Below are 19,137 nucleotides of genomic sequence, written 5' to 3'. Positions count from 1 at the left end.
GCTGCAGCTGAGCCCACAACTTCCGTCTGTAAGCCTCAGGACAAGTTTATATTTAAACAGCTCAGATGTTGATAGTGTGCACCAACTGACACCACAGTGTCCACAAGTGTCACCCTCACTCTTACCACTCTTACCCTTACTTACCCTCTCTCATCTTTTACAGAAAAAATTAATTGATCTAAACAGCATTGCCAGTTCACCTCCACTTACTCTGGAATGAAAAGAAAAAAAAACAGCTTGTTTTAAGGGTACACAATATTACTGTTATGTTGTGTTTTGTGTATGATTAAAGACTTGCTTAAGAGGACACTAGAGTATTGTAGCATTGTATTTTAAAAAGATTATACAGGACCACCACCACCAAAACATAACAAATCACTATATACTAAATCATACCAGTTGTCTGCACACATCACCCTAGATCTTCCCTTACAATAAACTGTATATTTCAATCTAAAACAATTGTAATATAGTGGCTATAATCAATATTCTTAAAATAACTAATAACTACATAACCATGGAAACCGCTGTTGGGCCTGATGGTGATGAATTTTGTCTCTAATAGTTAAAATTTTATCATTAAAGATGCTCATGAAGTCGTTGCTACTGAGCTCTAAAGGAGTACAAGGATCAATGGAGTTCTGGCTCTTTGTCAGCCTGGCTAATGTGCTGAACAGAAATCTAGGGCTATTTTCTTCTATCAATGAGGAGTAATAGGTGGCTCTGGCATTACAGAGGGCCTTTCTATAGGTTTTAAGACTTGCTAGATTAAGCGGGATTCTTCCAATTTGGCGGCATGCCATGTTCTTTCAAGTTTTCGCGAATAAGATTAGCATGGCGGTCTTCCATAGCACAGAAACACACTGGCTGAAATACTGAAGGAATCACTTCCTTAAATTTGGCAACAGCACTATCAGATAAGCATCTGGTGTGGACATTTTTGTCATATGGTGCATAGTCCAGTAACAAGAAATCAAAAGTTATCAGGTAATGGTTCGATAGAATAGAGTTACAGTGGCAAGAAAAAGTACGTGAACCTTTTGGAATTTCATGGTTTTCTGCATTAATTTGTCATAAAATGTGATCTGATCGTCATCTAAGTCAAGGGTATTGACAAATATAATGTGCCTAAAATAATAACACAGAAAAAATTCTGATCTTTCATGCCTTTATTAAGAAGAACCATAAAGACCTCATAGTGTTAGTGGAAAAAGTATGTGAACCCTTGAGTTAATGACCTCAAAAAAGCTAATTGGAGTCAGGTGTTAGCATACCTGGAGTCTTGTTAAGTAAATAAGTTTGGAGGTGTGGACTAGAGCTACTTTGACTGATAAAAAACACTCAAAGCTTTTGAGTTTGCTCCGCACAAGAAGAATACGCTTATGTGAGCCATGCCTCGACAAAAAGAGCTTTCAGAGGATCTACGATCAAGAATTGTTGATTTACATGAATCTCAAAAGGGTTACAAAGTGATGTCAAAGACTTTAGAGATTCACCAGTCTGCAGTCTACAAATGGAGACACTTTGGGACTGTGGCTACTCAACCAAGAAGTGGGTGCCCAGTCAAAATGACCCCAAGAGCACAATGAAGACTCATCAGTGAGGTAAAGAAACAACCCAGAGTGACAGCCAAAGATTTGAAGGCGTCATTGGAACTGGCTAACATCTGTCTTCATGAGTCTACAGTACGTAAAACATTGAACAAACAGGGTGTCTATGACAGGACACCACAAAGGAAACCGTTGCTTACTAAAAAGAACATTGCTGCAAGCCTGAAGTTTGCAAAAGAGCACATTGACACTCCACAGTGGTATTGGCAAAATGTTTTGTGGACTAATGAAACTAAGATTGAACTATTTGGAATGAAAACACAGCACTACATCTGGCGTAAAAAGGCCACTGCATATCATCATGAAAACATCATCCCAACCGTAAAGTATGGTGGAGGAAACATTATGATCTGGGCCTGCTTTGCTGCATCAGGGCCTGGCCAGCTTGCAATCATTGAGGGGAAGATGAATTCCCAAGTGTATCAAAAAATTCTTCAGGATAATGTGAGAATGTCTGTACGTCAGCTGAAACTCTGTAGAAGTTGGGTGATGCAACGGGACAATGATGCAAAACACCGGAGCAAGTCCACAACAGAATGGCTTCAGAAAAACAAAATCCGCCTTTTGGAGTGGCCAAGTCAGAGCCCAGACCTCAACCCAATGGAGATGCTATGGAATGACTTGAAGAGAGCCATACACATGAGACGTCCACAGAATATGACAGAGCTAAAGCAGTTCTGCCAGGAAGAATGGGCTAAAATCCCTCCTGAACGATATGCAGGTCTGATCCGCAACTACAGGAAGTGCCTGGTTGAGGTTATTGCTGCCAGAGGGGGGGGGGGGGGGGGGGGGGGGGGGGCGCGGGTCAACCAGTTATTAATTCTAAGGGTTCACTTACTTTTTCCATTACCATTTTGAATGTTGAATGAGTGTGTTCAATAAAGACATGAAAGATCAGGTTTTTTATTCGTGTTATTATTTCAGGCACATTATATTTGTCAATACCCTTGACAAAGATCAGATCACATTTTATGACAAATTAATGCAGACAACCATGAAATTCCAAAAGGTTCACATACTTTTTCTTGCCACTGTATGTGGGAAGACTGTTAACTGGTTTGAATTTCAACACCATAAGCCAAAACAAGGTCAAGAGTGTGGTTAAAACAGTGAGTGGGTTAATTTACACTCTGGGAGAAGCCAGATGAGTCCAATAGTGAGACAAAAGCAGTGCTAAGACCATCATTATCATTGTCCATATGAATATTAAAGTCACCTACTATAATTACTTTGTCTACACTAAGGACTAAATCTGATAGAAACTTTGAGAACTCAGTTAAGAATTCAGAGTAAGGGCCAGGAGGGCGGTACACTGTAACAACGACTGGTTTTAGTGATTTCCAGGTTGGATGAGAGAAGCTAAGAGCAAGGCTTTCAAATTAATTATAGTTAAGTTTAGGTCTAGGTTGGACTATTATTCACTGCATAATTTCTGAAGCCCCCAGGTGCAGGTGCAAGATGCACCCCTCTCAGTCCTATCCAACACCCAGCCAATATCTGGATTGGACCCATCCTGTCAAAGATCATACACTAAAGACAAGTCCCTTGATTCACTGTTCATTTCTATCCATTGCCCTCCTGTCATGGGGTCAGAGGCCTGCGGATTCATTGCTGGTGGCTGAGACAACAGTGTCTGTCTGGGTAACGCTTGACTACCCATCCCAGCCTATGGCATTGGTGTACTGCCCAAACTATAGCCTCCAGCTCTCTCTCATGCTTTTTGGTTGTAGTATGCGACTGACTAACATATGCCACCACTCTCTCTAGTCCTTCTCTGTTTTGAGCCAACACAGCCACCACTGCTTTCATGAGGACATCCGTATACACCTTAAAGGGAGTGTTGGCAGGTAAGGCATAGTAAGAACCAATGCAGATGATAGCACCCCTTTCAGATACTCAAAGGCTGCATAACATTCAGTCATCCACTGGAAAGGTATTTATTTACACGTTAGGCAATGAGAGATTGTGCTCAAATGTTGGGCTGTATACACACACCATGCACACCTGTCATGGGACAGCTCCATCGTACTGAATCATTGCAGGTGAGTTAGTGAGGCCCGTAGGCATGAACTGCCTCTGGTAAAGGCCCCTGTCTGTCATGAAGGTTGTTTCCTTCTTGTCCTGCATAGCAACCTCAACCTGCCAGTAGCCATCAGAGGAATCAAAAGTGTTGAACCACAGAGAGCCAATGCATCCAAGGTATTATTCACCCTGGGAAGTGGATTAGAATCTTTCACTATTATACTGTTCAAGCAGTTCAGCAGTTCAACATAGTCGATGGAAAATTTCAGCTCTCCATTGACTTTACCAGGATGACAGGCGAGGCCCAGGAGATACAGCTCACCTCAATCACTCCAGCAGCCAACAGGCCCACCACCTGCCTGTCTATTTCTTTTCTCTTTAGTGGTGAGATCCTGTAGACGGGCTGTCACAGCAGAGGATGATTAAAAGATTTCATGTGATGTTTGATAAGTAAGCATTTGCTATTCACCCATTTTTATGTGCTAAATATCTCCTGGTGTTCTGCCAGCAAGGCAAGCACCTGTGACTTCTGCTGCTGAATAGCAGAGACTCCTCCAGTGACACAAAAGGCACATCTGTGGATGAAAAGGTGGAGAGTGTCTCAACTGGGATGTGGGGGATCAACACAAGTTCAGACTCATCCAACAAGAAAAACTCCCCCAGATACATGCCCTTTCTCATTATGATGTCCCGATCTGTAGGGTTTAAGACATGGGCTGTAGTAACCTCTTCCTTCACTGGCATTACTGTGTGAGCCACTCTTACTGTGTGATTCCCTCTTATTCTGGAGACTGGGGGCGGCTGTGGCTCAGAGTTATAGTGGGTCGTCCTTCAATCAGCCCTAACCCTTGGGCAAGGCACTGAACTCCAACTTGCTCCTGAAGCAAAGCTTCAGTGTGTGAATGTGTGTGAAAGAACAGTCTCCTCCAACTTCGATTCCTCCTGTATGAATGATGTATGAATGGCTATATCTTGAATATCTTCAAGATATAGAGGCAATTATGGTACCCAGTGTATCATGCATCTGGCCATTCATAGCCCGCACAGCAGTAGTATTTAGAGGTGCAGTGCTGGAACAGGCATGCAGAAATCAGCACTGATAAATGATTGTGTGGATCCTGAATTCACTAATATGTTGATTTCAGTCACTGCTGAGGTTTACTGCCGCTCTGTTGTGTGCTGTATCAGTGCATTACATGAGGAGGAGAAAAGCATTTCTCTCCAAAGGGCCAATAGGTGTTGTAGCCAGCGTTGGGCCATAACATCAGCTACATCTCTTTTCCTGGCTGGTTGGCTTGATCGTCTATCTTGGGTGAGAGAGCACACTTTGCCATCTCTGTGTTTCATCGTTCAAGGGTCCCAGGTTCAAGGGTATATGGAATGCACCATTGCTGCTGCATTGCTTGCAGTAGGGCACTCTTGTACGTGAGCAATGAATTCTTAAGAGCCTCCCTGGCAGGGCCGGCTCTAGGCATAGGCCATATAGGCGGTCGCCTAGAGCGCCAGCTGCTGGAGGGGGCGCTGCCGGTAATAGTTTGCATCCCCGTCTGTCCGCCGCTGTTGAGACGCGTGCACACCCCCCCCCCCCCACCCCCCCGCGTCCGGCGCTCATGAGATGCACGCCCCCCCGGTCCTACACCATGGAAGGGGCGCAGGGCGAGTGGTCGGTGCGCATCTCGCCTAGGGCACCATTATGGCTAGAGCCAGCTCTGCTCTCTGGCTATCTCACATCGGCCTGCAATGACTAGGGTCCTGTCCAAGTCAGTGGTTCCCTGGTCAGAAATTTCTTCTCCCTTTAAACTATATCGCCATAGCCTGGGAATGCTACTTGAAGCACCTTGCTTGATTCCACTCCACCTCCAAACTCTCACCTGGGGTCCGGATACAGACAGAGAGGTTCGCTCTGAAGTGGTCCAGAAAATGTCTTTAAGATGCTATTTCTCTTTATGGGCACTGGCAGGCTATCCCACAAGAGAAAAGCAGCCTTGAACAGCGGCACTGGTAAAATCCTCACCAGTTCTTAATTGTAGTTACCTCTTGTGCCTCCTGTCATGGACATTGCTAGAGTATCTTGCTCCTAATCTCCACCGTCCTTCAGTCAGCACTGCCAGCTTTTCCCGCCAATACACCATCCACACCCTCTTCCACCAAGCAGGAAACACTTCTTCATCCCCAGCTGAGGGTTGGTGGGAGTTCAGTTCTTATGTTGTTGGCAAAAGTCCCTGTGTAGCCCAGCGGGTCCTCATCGTACTGCCATATTTTGCAATTTAGGTTTTTTCGCTTTTTAACTCCTCTGCGGCATGGACTTTCCAACACGTGCTAACTAGACTGTACAAAACTAATTTAAACCACTGCTAGCAGTAACTAGCTAATTAGCTGAAACTCTTACAACTGTTTCATACAATACGTTTATCTTGTGATGAACGTCCAGGCAGGAAGAATCACACTACTGTCACCAATGTAGCCGAGGGTTTTGGTGAACATGGAGTCATCTGAACCAATCTTGCATTTATAGACGCATTATAGAAGACAGACTGCACAGAATCTCACTCACACTCCATCCCCCTTTCCTTCAAAATAAAACCCCCCTGATCAACATATTGCTTTACTGGCAAGAACATCAACTCACTTAGCTCTTTGCTGAGAGGCAATTCCATAAAAATAAGTCACCCTGGGTTAGATTAAGCTAACAATACAATCCCAGACACCAAGATTGGTTCAGAATAAACATTAAGTCTAAAGTGATATGGACTGAGCAGCTAAGCATGCCAGTGGAACTGTGAAAAGATTTAGAAATCAGAGAATGACCATATTAAAACAGATAAACGAGGAGGGAGACAGTTAGCAGCATCTACGTCACAGAGAACATGGTGGGCGTGGTCTCAATACAGTCTTCTTGGTTTCAGTACCTTAAGTAGACACGCTGCCAGTGTTTCAGAACAGAGAATACTTTTACTTTTTCAGGATTTTTAAAACCTAATTTTATATACTAATTTTATATAATTATATACACTTTTTTGGGTTGGCTGGGTAGTTACTAACACAACATAATTTTCTATGATGTGGCAAACTCAAAACACATTTATTATTAGTTTACACATACTTTTAAAGTTAGCACTGTCAAGGTCAGAATGCACCAAACTTGAATTCATTGCAAAAGCACAATGTCAATCCACTAAATAGGGTAATTCTATCAAAATTGATAGAACTTGGTCTAAAATCAATGTTATAAATGCAGGAGACCCGGTCGTAAAGGTATACACATTTGTAAACTAAAGTGGATTACCAAACAGGCATACCAAGCCCAGGGACCAATGGCTCAGTGGGCTCCTAAGCCAGAGCCTCTGTGCAAAGTCATTGTCACTGTCATGGCATTTTTTGTAGCTTAATCATTCATGTCACTAAGAAGATGTCACTTGAAAGAAACAATGAAACATTTTAAGTGGGTTTTTATCCCCTCAAATTATTTATAGGACATCAGAGGGGCTTAGTTCTCTGTGCAATATGGGTCCTTCAAATCTGTAGAGAGTAATCCAGAAAGCAAATCAACAGCATAAGTGCCCAGGGGGCCACTGGTTCATAATACAGCAATGGTTAAATCGCTTCACGAACCGTCAAATCTTGCTTAATATGCAATATTTTGTTGATTTCTTTCTTTCTTTTTCTTTTTTGGCTATGTTATGGCAAATATGTTTGCAACATATACTTATTTATACATCCACCTTGTCATTTATGTAGTTCTACCAGCAGCATAAATATCGTTAATTAAGTTAATTTCTATTTAAGTCAGTATCTACGTGAAATCTAATGATGTGTAATGGTGTATGTGTGATTTATTTCATGTGCATGATGTGATTGTATTTGACATTTTGATTGTTCTTCCCCTCTTTTCACCATACCTGCACCATAACACTATGATTTCCAGAAATGAGAGAGAGAGAGAGAGAGAGAGAGAGTGTCCTGTCAGCCCCCCCCCCAAAGAAATATTCAATTCAATTCAATTCAATTTATTTGTATAGCCCAATATCACAACAGAGTTGTCTCACAGTGCTTTACAAAGTTCACTGAAATAAACAAGTGTAAGCGAACAAACAATCTAATAAAGAGTCCAGCAGTCGATGAGGCCAATGGATCAGTCCGGTGGATCAGTCCGAGGCATCACCTGCCCTTTATGACCCTCCTTCTTCGGGACGGAAAAACTCAAAAAACTGTTTGATGTTCACCCTGTCCCTATGTATGCTGCTCTCTCTGTCCTGCTTAGCTTGCTGGTCAAATTTGACTGATTAAACTTGGTTATCTCTGCCAGTCCTGCATGCCAACACATCCTGAGGAGGGGGTCAGCATGCTGATGATTTCACCTGCTGCCGGGCATGCAGGCTTAATCAATGGAGTGTCAATTCGCACCCTTAATGAGTGCAGGGGTACACCTGACATTGACACTGTCACTGAGTTCAACAGGTTGACATAGTTCAGTTGCAGGTTGTAAAACTTCTATGTTACAGCCACTTTTTCTATGTTGCTTTCTCTCAAATTTCAGAGGGAGGAATTTGGGGAGAGTGGTAATTTGAGGTAAATGCTGACATTAACATGCCAATACACCCACAATGACAATGTTGTCTTGCTGTTGTTTAACAATTATAATGTTTACCAAGTTCATGGTCTTAATTTAGCATGTTAGCTGCAGCTTGTGGAAATGCCATTGATTTTGTAGATATACAATCTAAATCTAAATATTGGGAAAATAGAAATTTTTTCCTGATGGTAGCACCAAATGAAGATAACAGTCATTAGAAGCCGTTTGAATTTATCTTCAAGGGACCTTGAATATTAATGTGATCCATCAAATAATTGTTCAGATATTTTAGTCAAAACCACAAATGTTAGGTTAATGGTGGTGCTAGACAAGAAGTCAGGGCATATCTAGCTAGAACCAGCTTCAAAACTTAGCTTGTCATTAGCTGGTCTTGCACGACTGACCTTGTGGGCCAGCTTGCACAAGCAGGTTTAACTGGTGATAAGTCGGAAGACCAGTGTTGTGTAGCTGGCTGAGAGTTGAGTAGCCAGGTGGGTAGTGCTGGTATAACTGGTCAGATTGGTTGCAGTTCAGCGTAGTAACAGTATGGTGAGCATATAGCCTAATAAATGAATGGTGAAGTATGCCATCACCAGCAGACTGTTCACACTTAAGTATTCTAGTATACATATACTATAATATATAATAACTGTGACATCGTAGTTTCAGCTACAGTTGAATGAAAATTGTTTACCACAAATGTAAATCAGCATTACCTCTTCCACCCAATATATTATTTTCCAATATTATTTCAAGGTAAACTATATTCATTAAATATGTCTATATAGTTTGTCCTGTTAACTGTACCCTAATGTCCCGCAGGGTCCTGAGAAGCTCTTGCTTCACATGCATTTGCTAATAGTGACTTGTGAATTGAAGTTTGTCCACGAGAACCGCTATTATATCAAACTCACATGATAACCTTTCCGCTGTTATCCTCTTCATTATCTTGCATAAATTTGATGTTGGCCTATAACTAGTCGGTTTTGTAAGCATCCAAGCAACCTTCCCTTCTCCCACACTGTTATAAAGCTGCAGCAACTTCAAGAGCACTTATTTGCGAAGATGTTTTAGCATAACATAGCATACCTGATCATCCCCTGAGAGGATGGCCTTGATCTATTTATCGCTCTCACCATCTCTGCCACAGTAAATAGTAAATAGTGAACTAAACCATCTATTTCTTCCCTCTCGTCTAACATACCTGGATGTAGACTCATTTTCTTTCCCTTGTCCCTTCCTTTGACAAATTATCTGAACTATCAATCTTTGGGAATTACTTTGCCATGATCTCTGCCTTATTCCTATTTCTAGGCATTGGCCAGTACGCTCCTAGTATTCTATTGTAAGGGAGTGACCATAATTAGTATTTCCCAACCTATGATGCTTCCTGGCTATATTTGTGAGATTCTCCCTCATTTCTTCACGTCAGTCCCACTAACTGTAAATGATTCACTGCTGCTTTGGCAACCAGCTAAATTTGATCATCTTTTGACTTTACTTCAGCTGCACTGTTAATTACTCCTGAAAAGAATGTCATTAAAACCCTTTTGTCCACATTAACCTTGTAATTTGTTCTTTCCTGTAGCTCTAAAACCCCACATTGCTCTATGTTCATTGCTTATTTTCTTATGTTGTGCTTCTGCATAAGTGATTTCCATACCATGAATATCACCTGATAGCAACAATACACATTACTATCCCCAGTCGGTTTGTGTTTAGCGTTATATTTAGGTGAGATTTCCATCGCCCTTAAATTTAGGTTAACACAGTAGTAACAGACATACATTGTTGTTATTCCAGTTATTTTTATTGCTCTTTTCATTACACAACCACAGAGTCCTGAAATTGTCCTTTGTCTGCCGAGTGCCTTACATGTCGTGGGAAATTGGTGTGTACAGAGGGGTGTCCCACAGTTCCCAGCCTGTTAAGTATTCAGTGATGTCAGCGAGGACGCTTCAATGCCTGGGGGGGAAGCTGCTAATGTTGCTAACATGTATTTCCCACATATTTTATGAAGACCATAGAGCATAAGGAATATTTTTGGGGGTATGTAATGTTCTGGGGCTGAGATATTAAGGGTGCCCACCCCTATCGTGAGGATGGTGTGTTATGTGTCGTGAAGTTTGTTAATGTTAGTTCATGTGTTTTGTATTTCCTGTTTTATTGTGACTTCTCATTTAATAGTTTTTCTTTATTTTTATCATTTTCTACGTTGTAGAATAATATTGAAGACATCAAAACTATGAAAGAGCACATAAGGTATTATGTAGTAAATTATGTTATTATGTTAACATAACATATCATATAACATTATATACTTTATACTTATATACTTAAGTTTCATATTAAACATCCTCAGCCACATATTCTTGGTAATACATTACCAAAAGTGGCAAATGTACCTCAAATGCACCATGAATTGTTAAAACATAGTAATGTTGATATAACCCTGTATTTAGAAATGTTAATAACATGTATTTTTAGTTCAAAAACATTGAGATTCAATGTATCCCTGGTTTTCAGAAACTACCAACACTGTCTTCTGGTGACTGGGTTGATATTTCAGTGAGAGAGAATATAAAAAGGAAAGAAAAAAAGAGAGCTTTTCCCACTCAACCTTCTTCATCCTGAGTACATATTTAGATTCCCCCTTTTCCTGCTCTTCAGGATAAAATAATTTACCTCACAACAAAATGCCTCGGTCATCTAAAAATAAGTACAGCTACTTGAGAGAATCCCACTGTCAATATTTCCCTAATAGGCTCTGTCATTTCACATGAAATAAGAGCTTAGACATTGTCGTCTCTTTGTCTAAACAAATAGAGGACTTAAGCCTCTTAGCATGTTTGTCTTATTATCATGAGTAAAGTATGGAATTACTTGCTTATTAGATGACTCACTGTACGTATCTGAGCAGATAGCATCTGGTTGAAAAGAACAATAATCAGTGTTTTTTCTTCTATGCCTCCACTGACTGTCCTTCAATCCTTGTACCTAATATTATCATTCCCCATGCCTAAGCTGCTTCTGCATTCTCAGTTTGACTCCAGGGTTTGGCACACTGAGGTCAAAGGTTAGCTGACCACTAATTTTTTTTCTCTTATGCATGTTAATGAGCCCTCTCTCATTTTGCATTACCCATTTTCTGTATTGCACTTGTCTCTTACTATCTGGTTGAAATGAAATGAAAAATGTTTTATTAGAAGCTTGATATTCTTTACAGCTAATGGTAGGCCCATGGTAATTATAAAGAATATTGCATTAGAATGGCCTTTAAATGTGTGATCCAATCTGCAGGCAACTGCAGCTGCACAGTAGCCTCACAATTATGGTACTGATAGTGCTGATAACAGACATTCTATTACCATCTTTATGTATAGCAACATATGTATGTATCTGATGTTGGGGTTGCGGGGGCATTTTGATTAAAATATCAGAAATAATAATTATCAGAGATTGTTAATAATTATATCAATTGATAATCTAATGTAAATCCCATTTCCGTAAAGCCTCACATGGCTCGTGTCATGCAAGAGATTGTTTTGTCATTTGTGAAATTTCAGAAGAGACATAAGAGACGAAAATAAAAAACTAATTCACATGCTCTTGCACACCTTTGAGTTCCCCTTACAGAAGCTATTAAACAAGGCCTTTAATTTGAAATAAGAAATGGAAACACCTAGGAGCAACAACAGGTTAGCCATGAAGCAGTACATCATACAAAGAGTGGTGAAGTACATAGCTCATAAAAATCACCTACCATATGTTCAGGTTTCCATGATCAAGCAGCTGTATGCAAGCCTCACATCACCATATGAAATGGCAAGCATGGGTTGGAGTGGTGTTAAGCAAACCACATCTGGACTGTGGAGAACGAAAATGTCTTCTTCAGAGTGATGAATCATGCTTTACTATCTGGCAGTCTGATGGATGAATCTGGGTTTGACGGATGTCAGCACAACGCTACTTACAGGATTGCATAGTGCTTGGTGAAAAGTTTGGTGGAGGAGGGAAAATGATCTCAAGATGTTTATCATGTTTTGGACTAGACCCCTTTTATGGTGGTGATCTGTTTTACACTAAAGCATGTTCATGAACATGTAGGCTAAAAACCCTCCTTTTTGATAAAACTCATAGTTTAGGGCTGGCTCAGGCCTTGAACCAGGCGGGGGGACTCCCCATGATGCACTGGGCTCCTCCTCTTCCTCTCCATCCTTATGCTTCATGTCTCTTTAATGTCTGTTACTAACTTGGTATCTTCCCCGGAGCCTTTCTGTGCTTTTCTCATCTGTCAGGTGTTTGTTTTCTCTCTCTCTCTCTCTCTCTCTTTCTGTCCAACCTCCACCCAACACGTACTCCAACAGAAAGCCGCCCACCTCTGAGCCTGGTTCTGTTCGAGGTTTCTTCTTGTTAAAGGGAAGTTTTTCCTTGCCACTGTTGCCTAATATAATGGTTCTGTTCGATGTTTTCTACTCATGATGTTGCTCGTGGGGATTCTTGAATCCTTAATGTTAAATTCCTGAATCGTTTGGTCTCTCTCTAATTAAAGAGTTTGGTCTAGACCTACTCTTTATGGAAAGCATCTTGAGATATCGCTTTTATAAAGTGGCGCTATATAAGTAAAGAATGATTGATTGATTGATTTGTGTATAATTTATTGTGTTTGAATGCATGGGAAACAGCCCATACAGTTAGTGGGGAGGGGTAATGCTGCAGGGTTGCAAGGCTAGTCACCAAAGAAGTGTTTCTAGCAGCTGCTGGTGTACTGGAAGCTGCTGAGGAACTAAAACCTCTTAGCTGTAGATTACAAGTTAAGGACAGAAAGTTTTGTCAGCAGTTGTGTTGAAGTGCAGTCTTGACAATTTGAAGTACCACTCGTGTTTTAGCTAAGGTAATTGGCTGTAAGTTAGTGGAGTGTGTGAGCGGTCATGACAGTGAGAGAGTGGTGGTGTGACTACTGTCAGGGTGGACACAGATGTGTTCATTGGTGCAGAGCTGGGTCAGCAGCATGAACTGGGAATGTAACTGCACACCTATATGCACACTATATGCATACCTATAAGCCACATTTTGGGATTGAAAATTGAAAAGTCCTTTGAGCAGAGACAAATTTCAGAATTTTGTGTAAGCTAGATACATTTTGCTGATTGTAGTGACACAAATGAACTGCCATTTATTCCATTGAGAAGGTGTCTCAGAGCTTTAAACCAACCTATTGCTTCAACTTTGATTTGATTTATTTTAATTCATTATGTTGTTGTTGAAACATGCCCACCATTCCAAGGTTGCAAGAATCAGTTGCCATTCAGGACATTTTTTGTAAAGTGAAAAACAAACTTTGATAATTAATTAAATTTCTTTTGTTGTTGACAACTATACATTGTCAGATTTCTTGAGATGTTGCTATACTTTTATACATTTATTTTTAAATGTGTATTGAATAAATACCTTATTTATAACCACACATAGCATAGCAATTTTTTTCACTTGATTTTATTGCTGCCAGAGCCTGATCATGATCTCAGATCAATTGCTCCATTTATGAGTGGAGCGACAAAGCAGTACATTGTCAGACTCTTGAGACTTTTTTTAAAAAAAATTTGTGTTTAGTAAATTATATTTAGAAGCACACATAGAAGACACTGAAAACAACAATATAATCAACAAATATGTAAGATCAATTCATGCAAATAGGCAAATAAAAGATGTCACTTTAATTGCTTTAACCCCATTTGCTTTTATCTATATATTTGTATCTATACAGCAATATAAATGCATTTTATACAAGTGCGAGCCTTGAATGAAACAATGAAATATAAATTGTGAACAAACACAAAATTACATTACATGCCAACAATGCAACCAAAAGCATAAGATGTTGCAGATTTACACACATGAACTGAAAACACTGAAATAAGCAAATTTCCATGGCAAGTGCACCCATGCACCCACCAACAAGTCTGCAGTCTTGAGGGAAACTGTTTCTTTCCCTCTTGTCTCTTGTTGGACCTGCTGCTTTAAACATGTCTGAAGCAACAGTCACCCACAGGAGCAGTAAGAGGGTTCACGAGAGAAGAGCAGCTGAACGGAGTATGAATAAGTCATCAGGGTCTGGCAGCAAGGGCTCTGGCATGGCAGCTACTTCTGCCATGAAGGTGTTGTTGTGCTTTAACAAGTGGTAATGTTCAATTTGGCTATCAGAAATAATTAATAATTATCAAAGATAATTAATAATTATTAAAATGAATGGAACTTCGAATAAAGTCCACCTCGATTGGGGCACCACCTCGAAAAACGAGGAAAAGACAGCCGTTTTAATTGATTTAGTCTCATAAAAGTACTAAACAATCAATTTGGAATTATGTTTTATAATTAATTTAATAATTACTACCAAAATTACCACATTGATAGCTAGCTGAAGGATTTTGGAGTTCTTGACAGTGTAGAGGTTGGCAGTGTTCACCCTTGTACAACATTAAAGGAGACAGCAAGTATTAAAACATTTATTAAAACAGAACAAAACGCAGGGACATCATTTGTTATGCATTAAGGTGAAGGACTTGTACTTTGGTTGCAAGTACAGCTGAAGCAGAGTAGGTATTAAAGACATCTGCTGTTACAGAAACAAAATCAATCAAACAATCTAACTAAGTCTCTATGACTAAACTAACAAATAATAGAGTGTGTGTGTGTGTGATAAGGCTGAGGAATGTGAGATGGGCCCACAAAGGTAGGGGAGAGCCCAAATGGTGATGGCCAGACCCCCTGGGGTGTGGGGCACAGGAGACAAAGGAAGCTAAGTGCTGTTAGCTTAGCTTTGTCCCTCAGTGGCCTGTTGGAAACTGTGTGAGATAAAGGTGCCTGGTTAAGAAAGGATGGTTAGTTTGTAGACCCTGTGTCTGTGTGAACAAACTAACATCAACTAAACTTAATGGTTGCACAGTAATCTACAACACATCACAATAATCAAACTCAATGAACATTAAAGCAAGTCAATACATTAACAGGGGTAAACCATGTATGCAGTAATGCTATGCTAATGATGCCCAGTTAGAGTTTGTTACCAGTCCTTAAAGGGGAGAAGAAGTGTCCTTGAGGATGCTGCTTTCTCAGCCTGTTGCTGGAGGAAAGGTGTGGTTCTTGTCCGTTGCTGTGTGGTTGCAGGCTGGAGGAATCCGGTCGCTCCTTTGTTCCTGTTAGTTAGCAGCTCTGTGCTAACTTGCTGGTGTGCTCCTGTTGTCGGTTCTGGTTATCAGCTGGCAGACTCTGGGTCGTGCCTGCTGGCGCTGATCTGCTTACTTCAGGCAGGACGAAGGATGAAGGAGGTGGCTGCTCTGGTACAGGCCACACTGAGGCAGAGCTTAGCTGAGTTGAGCTTTTCTCCTCTCCAGGAGAGAGTTGTCTCTCCTCCAGGAGAAGACAAGGGGAAAGAGAGCTGGTCTCTCCTCTGCAGGAGAGACGTCAGGAAAGAGATGGTTCAGTGGGGGTGAACTGGTTTTGTTGGCCTGAGGTCGTAAAATCATGTGTCCCCCCTCCGGCCAATGGTGAATGTGGAGCTGGGTGCGGGGGTGATTTCACACCTATCTGTGAAACTCGGGAACACTGGGGAATGGAGTCCGTAGTTCCACAGACAAAGAAACATGCGGTCTTCACCATGTGCTATTCACCGTATAGTGAAGCACAACAGTGTCAAGCATTTCATTTCAAGGAATTTGGTGTGCATAACGTGACTAAAAATTACACATGCTCCTCCATACAGAGAGACTCACAGAATCTAAATCATCTGACTAGACTCCATCCAATACCTTCATTTGTTGTTGTCTGCTGTCTATTGTTTTCTGCCATAGCCAGGTTTCCATCCACATTTATTGCGAATTTTAACAGAAAGAAAATGCAAGTGAATGCCTGTTGTCATTCCATACTGTTATGCAATTATGTTGAGTTGTATGAGTTGGTACACTCTCTACATTCTCCTGTCAGGAAACCATTATATAACCACACATGAAGAGGGCAAAGAAATTATATAATTAAATGAGCATAATTTGTACCTCAAACTGTGAAGACCAAAGTAGAAAACATGATGGAAATGTGACATTTCTGTTACTTTCATATGATCGCTCCACACAGAGTTGAAGATTTGGAAAACTCAACAATTGTAGCTAGCTGAGTAATCAACAGTCAGATGAAATTCGTACATGAGTTAGCAAGTGAAGTTGATACGGTAACAAGTGGGCATGTCTTTCTATTCATGGTAATTGGTTAGAATTCGGTGAACTTATTCATTAAGTATTATTCATTCAAATGAAGTTTGACAGAGAATAGTATTGCTTTTATATAGCAATTGTGAGCGTTACACCCATAGGGTGCAAGCTAACCAGAGGGTTTAATAAATAAAAGCCCAAAAAAGTTGGCTGGTCTTCAGTGGCTTAAGTGTTTGATTGTTAACTGCCAACATCTTAGTTGGAACAATACAAATATACACTGAACAAAAATATAAACATAACACTTTTGTTTTTGCTCCCATTTTTCATGAGCTGAACTCAAAGATCTAAAACATTTTCTATATACAAAAAACAACCATTTCTCTCAAATATTGTTCACAAATCTGTCTAAATCTGTGTTAGTGAGCACTTCTCCTTTGCTGAGATAATCCATCCCACCTCACAGGTGTGGCATATCAAGATGCTGATTAGACAGCATGATTATTGCACAGGTGTGCCTTAGGCTGGCCACAATAAAAGGCCACTCTGAAACGTGCAGTTTTGCTTTATTGGGGAGGTCTGGGGGGATCAGAAAACCAGTCAGTATCTGTCTCACGCAGTGCAACACATCTCCTTCGCATAGAGTTGATCAGGTTGTTGATTGTGGCCTGTGGAATGTTGGTCCACTCCTCTTCAATGGCTGTGCGAAGTTGCTGGATATTGGCAGGAACTGGAACACGCTGTCGTATACGCCGATCCAGAGCATCCCAAACATGCTCAATGGGTGACATGTCCGGTGAGTATGCTGGCCATGCAAGAACTGGGATGTTTTCAGCTTCCAGGAATTGTGTACAGATCCTTGCAACATGGGGCTGTGCATTATCATGCTGCAAGAGGGATTGTCCCTGAAGGTGATCAGGGACAATCCCTCTCATCCCCTCCTCCAACCAAGAGCCTCAAAGCGACTGGGCGGCTCCTTCATACCATCAGCCATCAGACTGCACAACACCGCAGCACCCAGCACCTCCTGATGGTAGAGACTGCTATCATGGTTCATCATAACCACCAATAGCTTTTGTCTATTCTGCACATTCCATTTACCTTGGGCACATTCTGTATATTTGCACTATTTACCTGTGTACATTTTGAATATTTGCATCATATTTGTATATTTGCATTATATTTTATTCTTGTAAACTTTTTATTGTGTACTTTTTGTACATTTGCATTTTATTTTGTATATTTTTATTCTATTTATTTATTTATTTTAATTTTCTATTTCTTTCACTGGAATTCTCACTGTAAATTCGAGTTTCTGATGTAGCTGTTGTGTATATGTGAATTTCCCCTTTGGGGGGATGCATAAAGGTGCATCTTAATCTTAATCTTAATAAACATTCACTGCATAGTTATGCCAACATTTTAAATCAACAGTCTAATAAAGTCATACATAAAAGAAGGCTATCAAAACAATTCCATATTGTTGGTATTCACATTGCCCATTCTATATCATTAATTATCTACAATTCTTAACATAACCAGTAAAAAAACAATCATCTTATTTCCTTTCAACAATTACATTAATGATTCAGTCTCTCATTTTCTCATGTGACATGTGATGTCTGGTTGCCTTGGACTCCGCCTCTGGACTCAGACCCTGATATCTACAGTTAAGAGAAAATCAATCAAATAAAGTAAATAAACTACAAAAGAAACTATCAAATGTTTGTGATTTTGTGCCTTACTGTATATACTCAAAATTATTTAAAACTAAATAAGGGGGTCTGTTGACAGACTCATTTGAATTACTGATGGAGTACTGAAGGCAAGGAATGCAAATAAAACAAGGTCAACACCTTCAGGTTTCATTAAAAAAAAAAACATTCATAGGCATAATAGTAGGAGTTTAAAACTATAGTGTCTTTTAACTACCATGGCCTACAAGGTGTTAAGGAGCTGCTGAACCAATCGCACACTGTTACTGTCCACCATATTAATGTCCCTTTAACTAGGTAGATCCAGCATGATGTAGGTCAGTTTCTGAGGCTGGTGCCTGTACCTTTGTGGATACAGGAGGTGGGAAGGTGACATGGCACAGTCTTCAACTTTAGTGGTGGACAGCTGTTGTTGCTGTCCCTTGTGTGTCCCTTCAACCCCACACTGTCCGCACCGGTATAGCATAGTGTGGGTGTGTAAAGTTCAATGTGTGTAACGTGAAGTTAAGATGAGAAAAACTTTATTAATCGCACATCAGAGAAATTCACCTGTCAGAGCAAGAGTTGTAGCAATGAACAAGTTTAGGCACAGACACCTTCTAGTCTGCTCTCTCTTCCTCTGTCAGGGTCCTCAACATGTTCAGGGCTCATATGGGACTATCACACTCCTCTGTCAATCACTTAAGGAGACTGTACTCAGACTCCTTTTCTATGTCATTGTGGATTTTTGACAGAAAGCCAATTCGGAGGATGAAGTCATTGAATCGTATATGTGCAACAGTTGTAGCCTCCTTTATTTAGTGGGATATGCTTGTGTAGATTGGGTGAAGTAGTCCACAATCAATGGAAACAATCTCAAATTGGTAGGTGATATTGATAGATTAGCCCTTTCACGCATGAATTATGATAACCTCACTAAGTGTTTTTATTCATCTTTAGGCATGAAAAACAAGGTTTGAACTTTATCTTTTTTCAACCCATATTTCATATATAAATAAGATATATTTACATGC

The sequence above is a fragment of the Pempheris klunzingeri genome, chromosome 10, assembly GCF_042242105.1.
Source record: "Pempheris klunzingeri isolate RE-2024b chromosome 10, fPemKlu1.hap1, whole genome shotgun sequence".
Lineage (NCBI taxonomy): Eukaryota > Metazoa > Chordata > Actinopteri > Acropomatiformes > Pempheridae > Pempheris > Pempheris klunzingeri.
Note: the sequence above shows the minus strand (reverse complement) of the source record.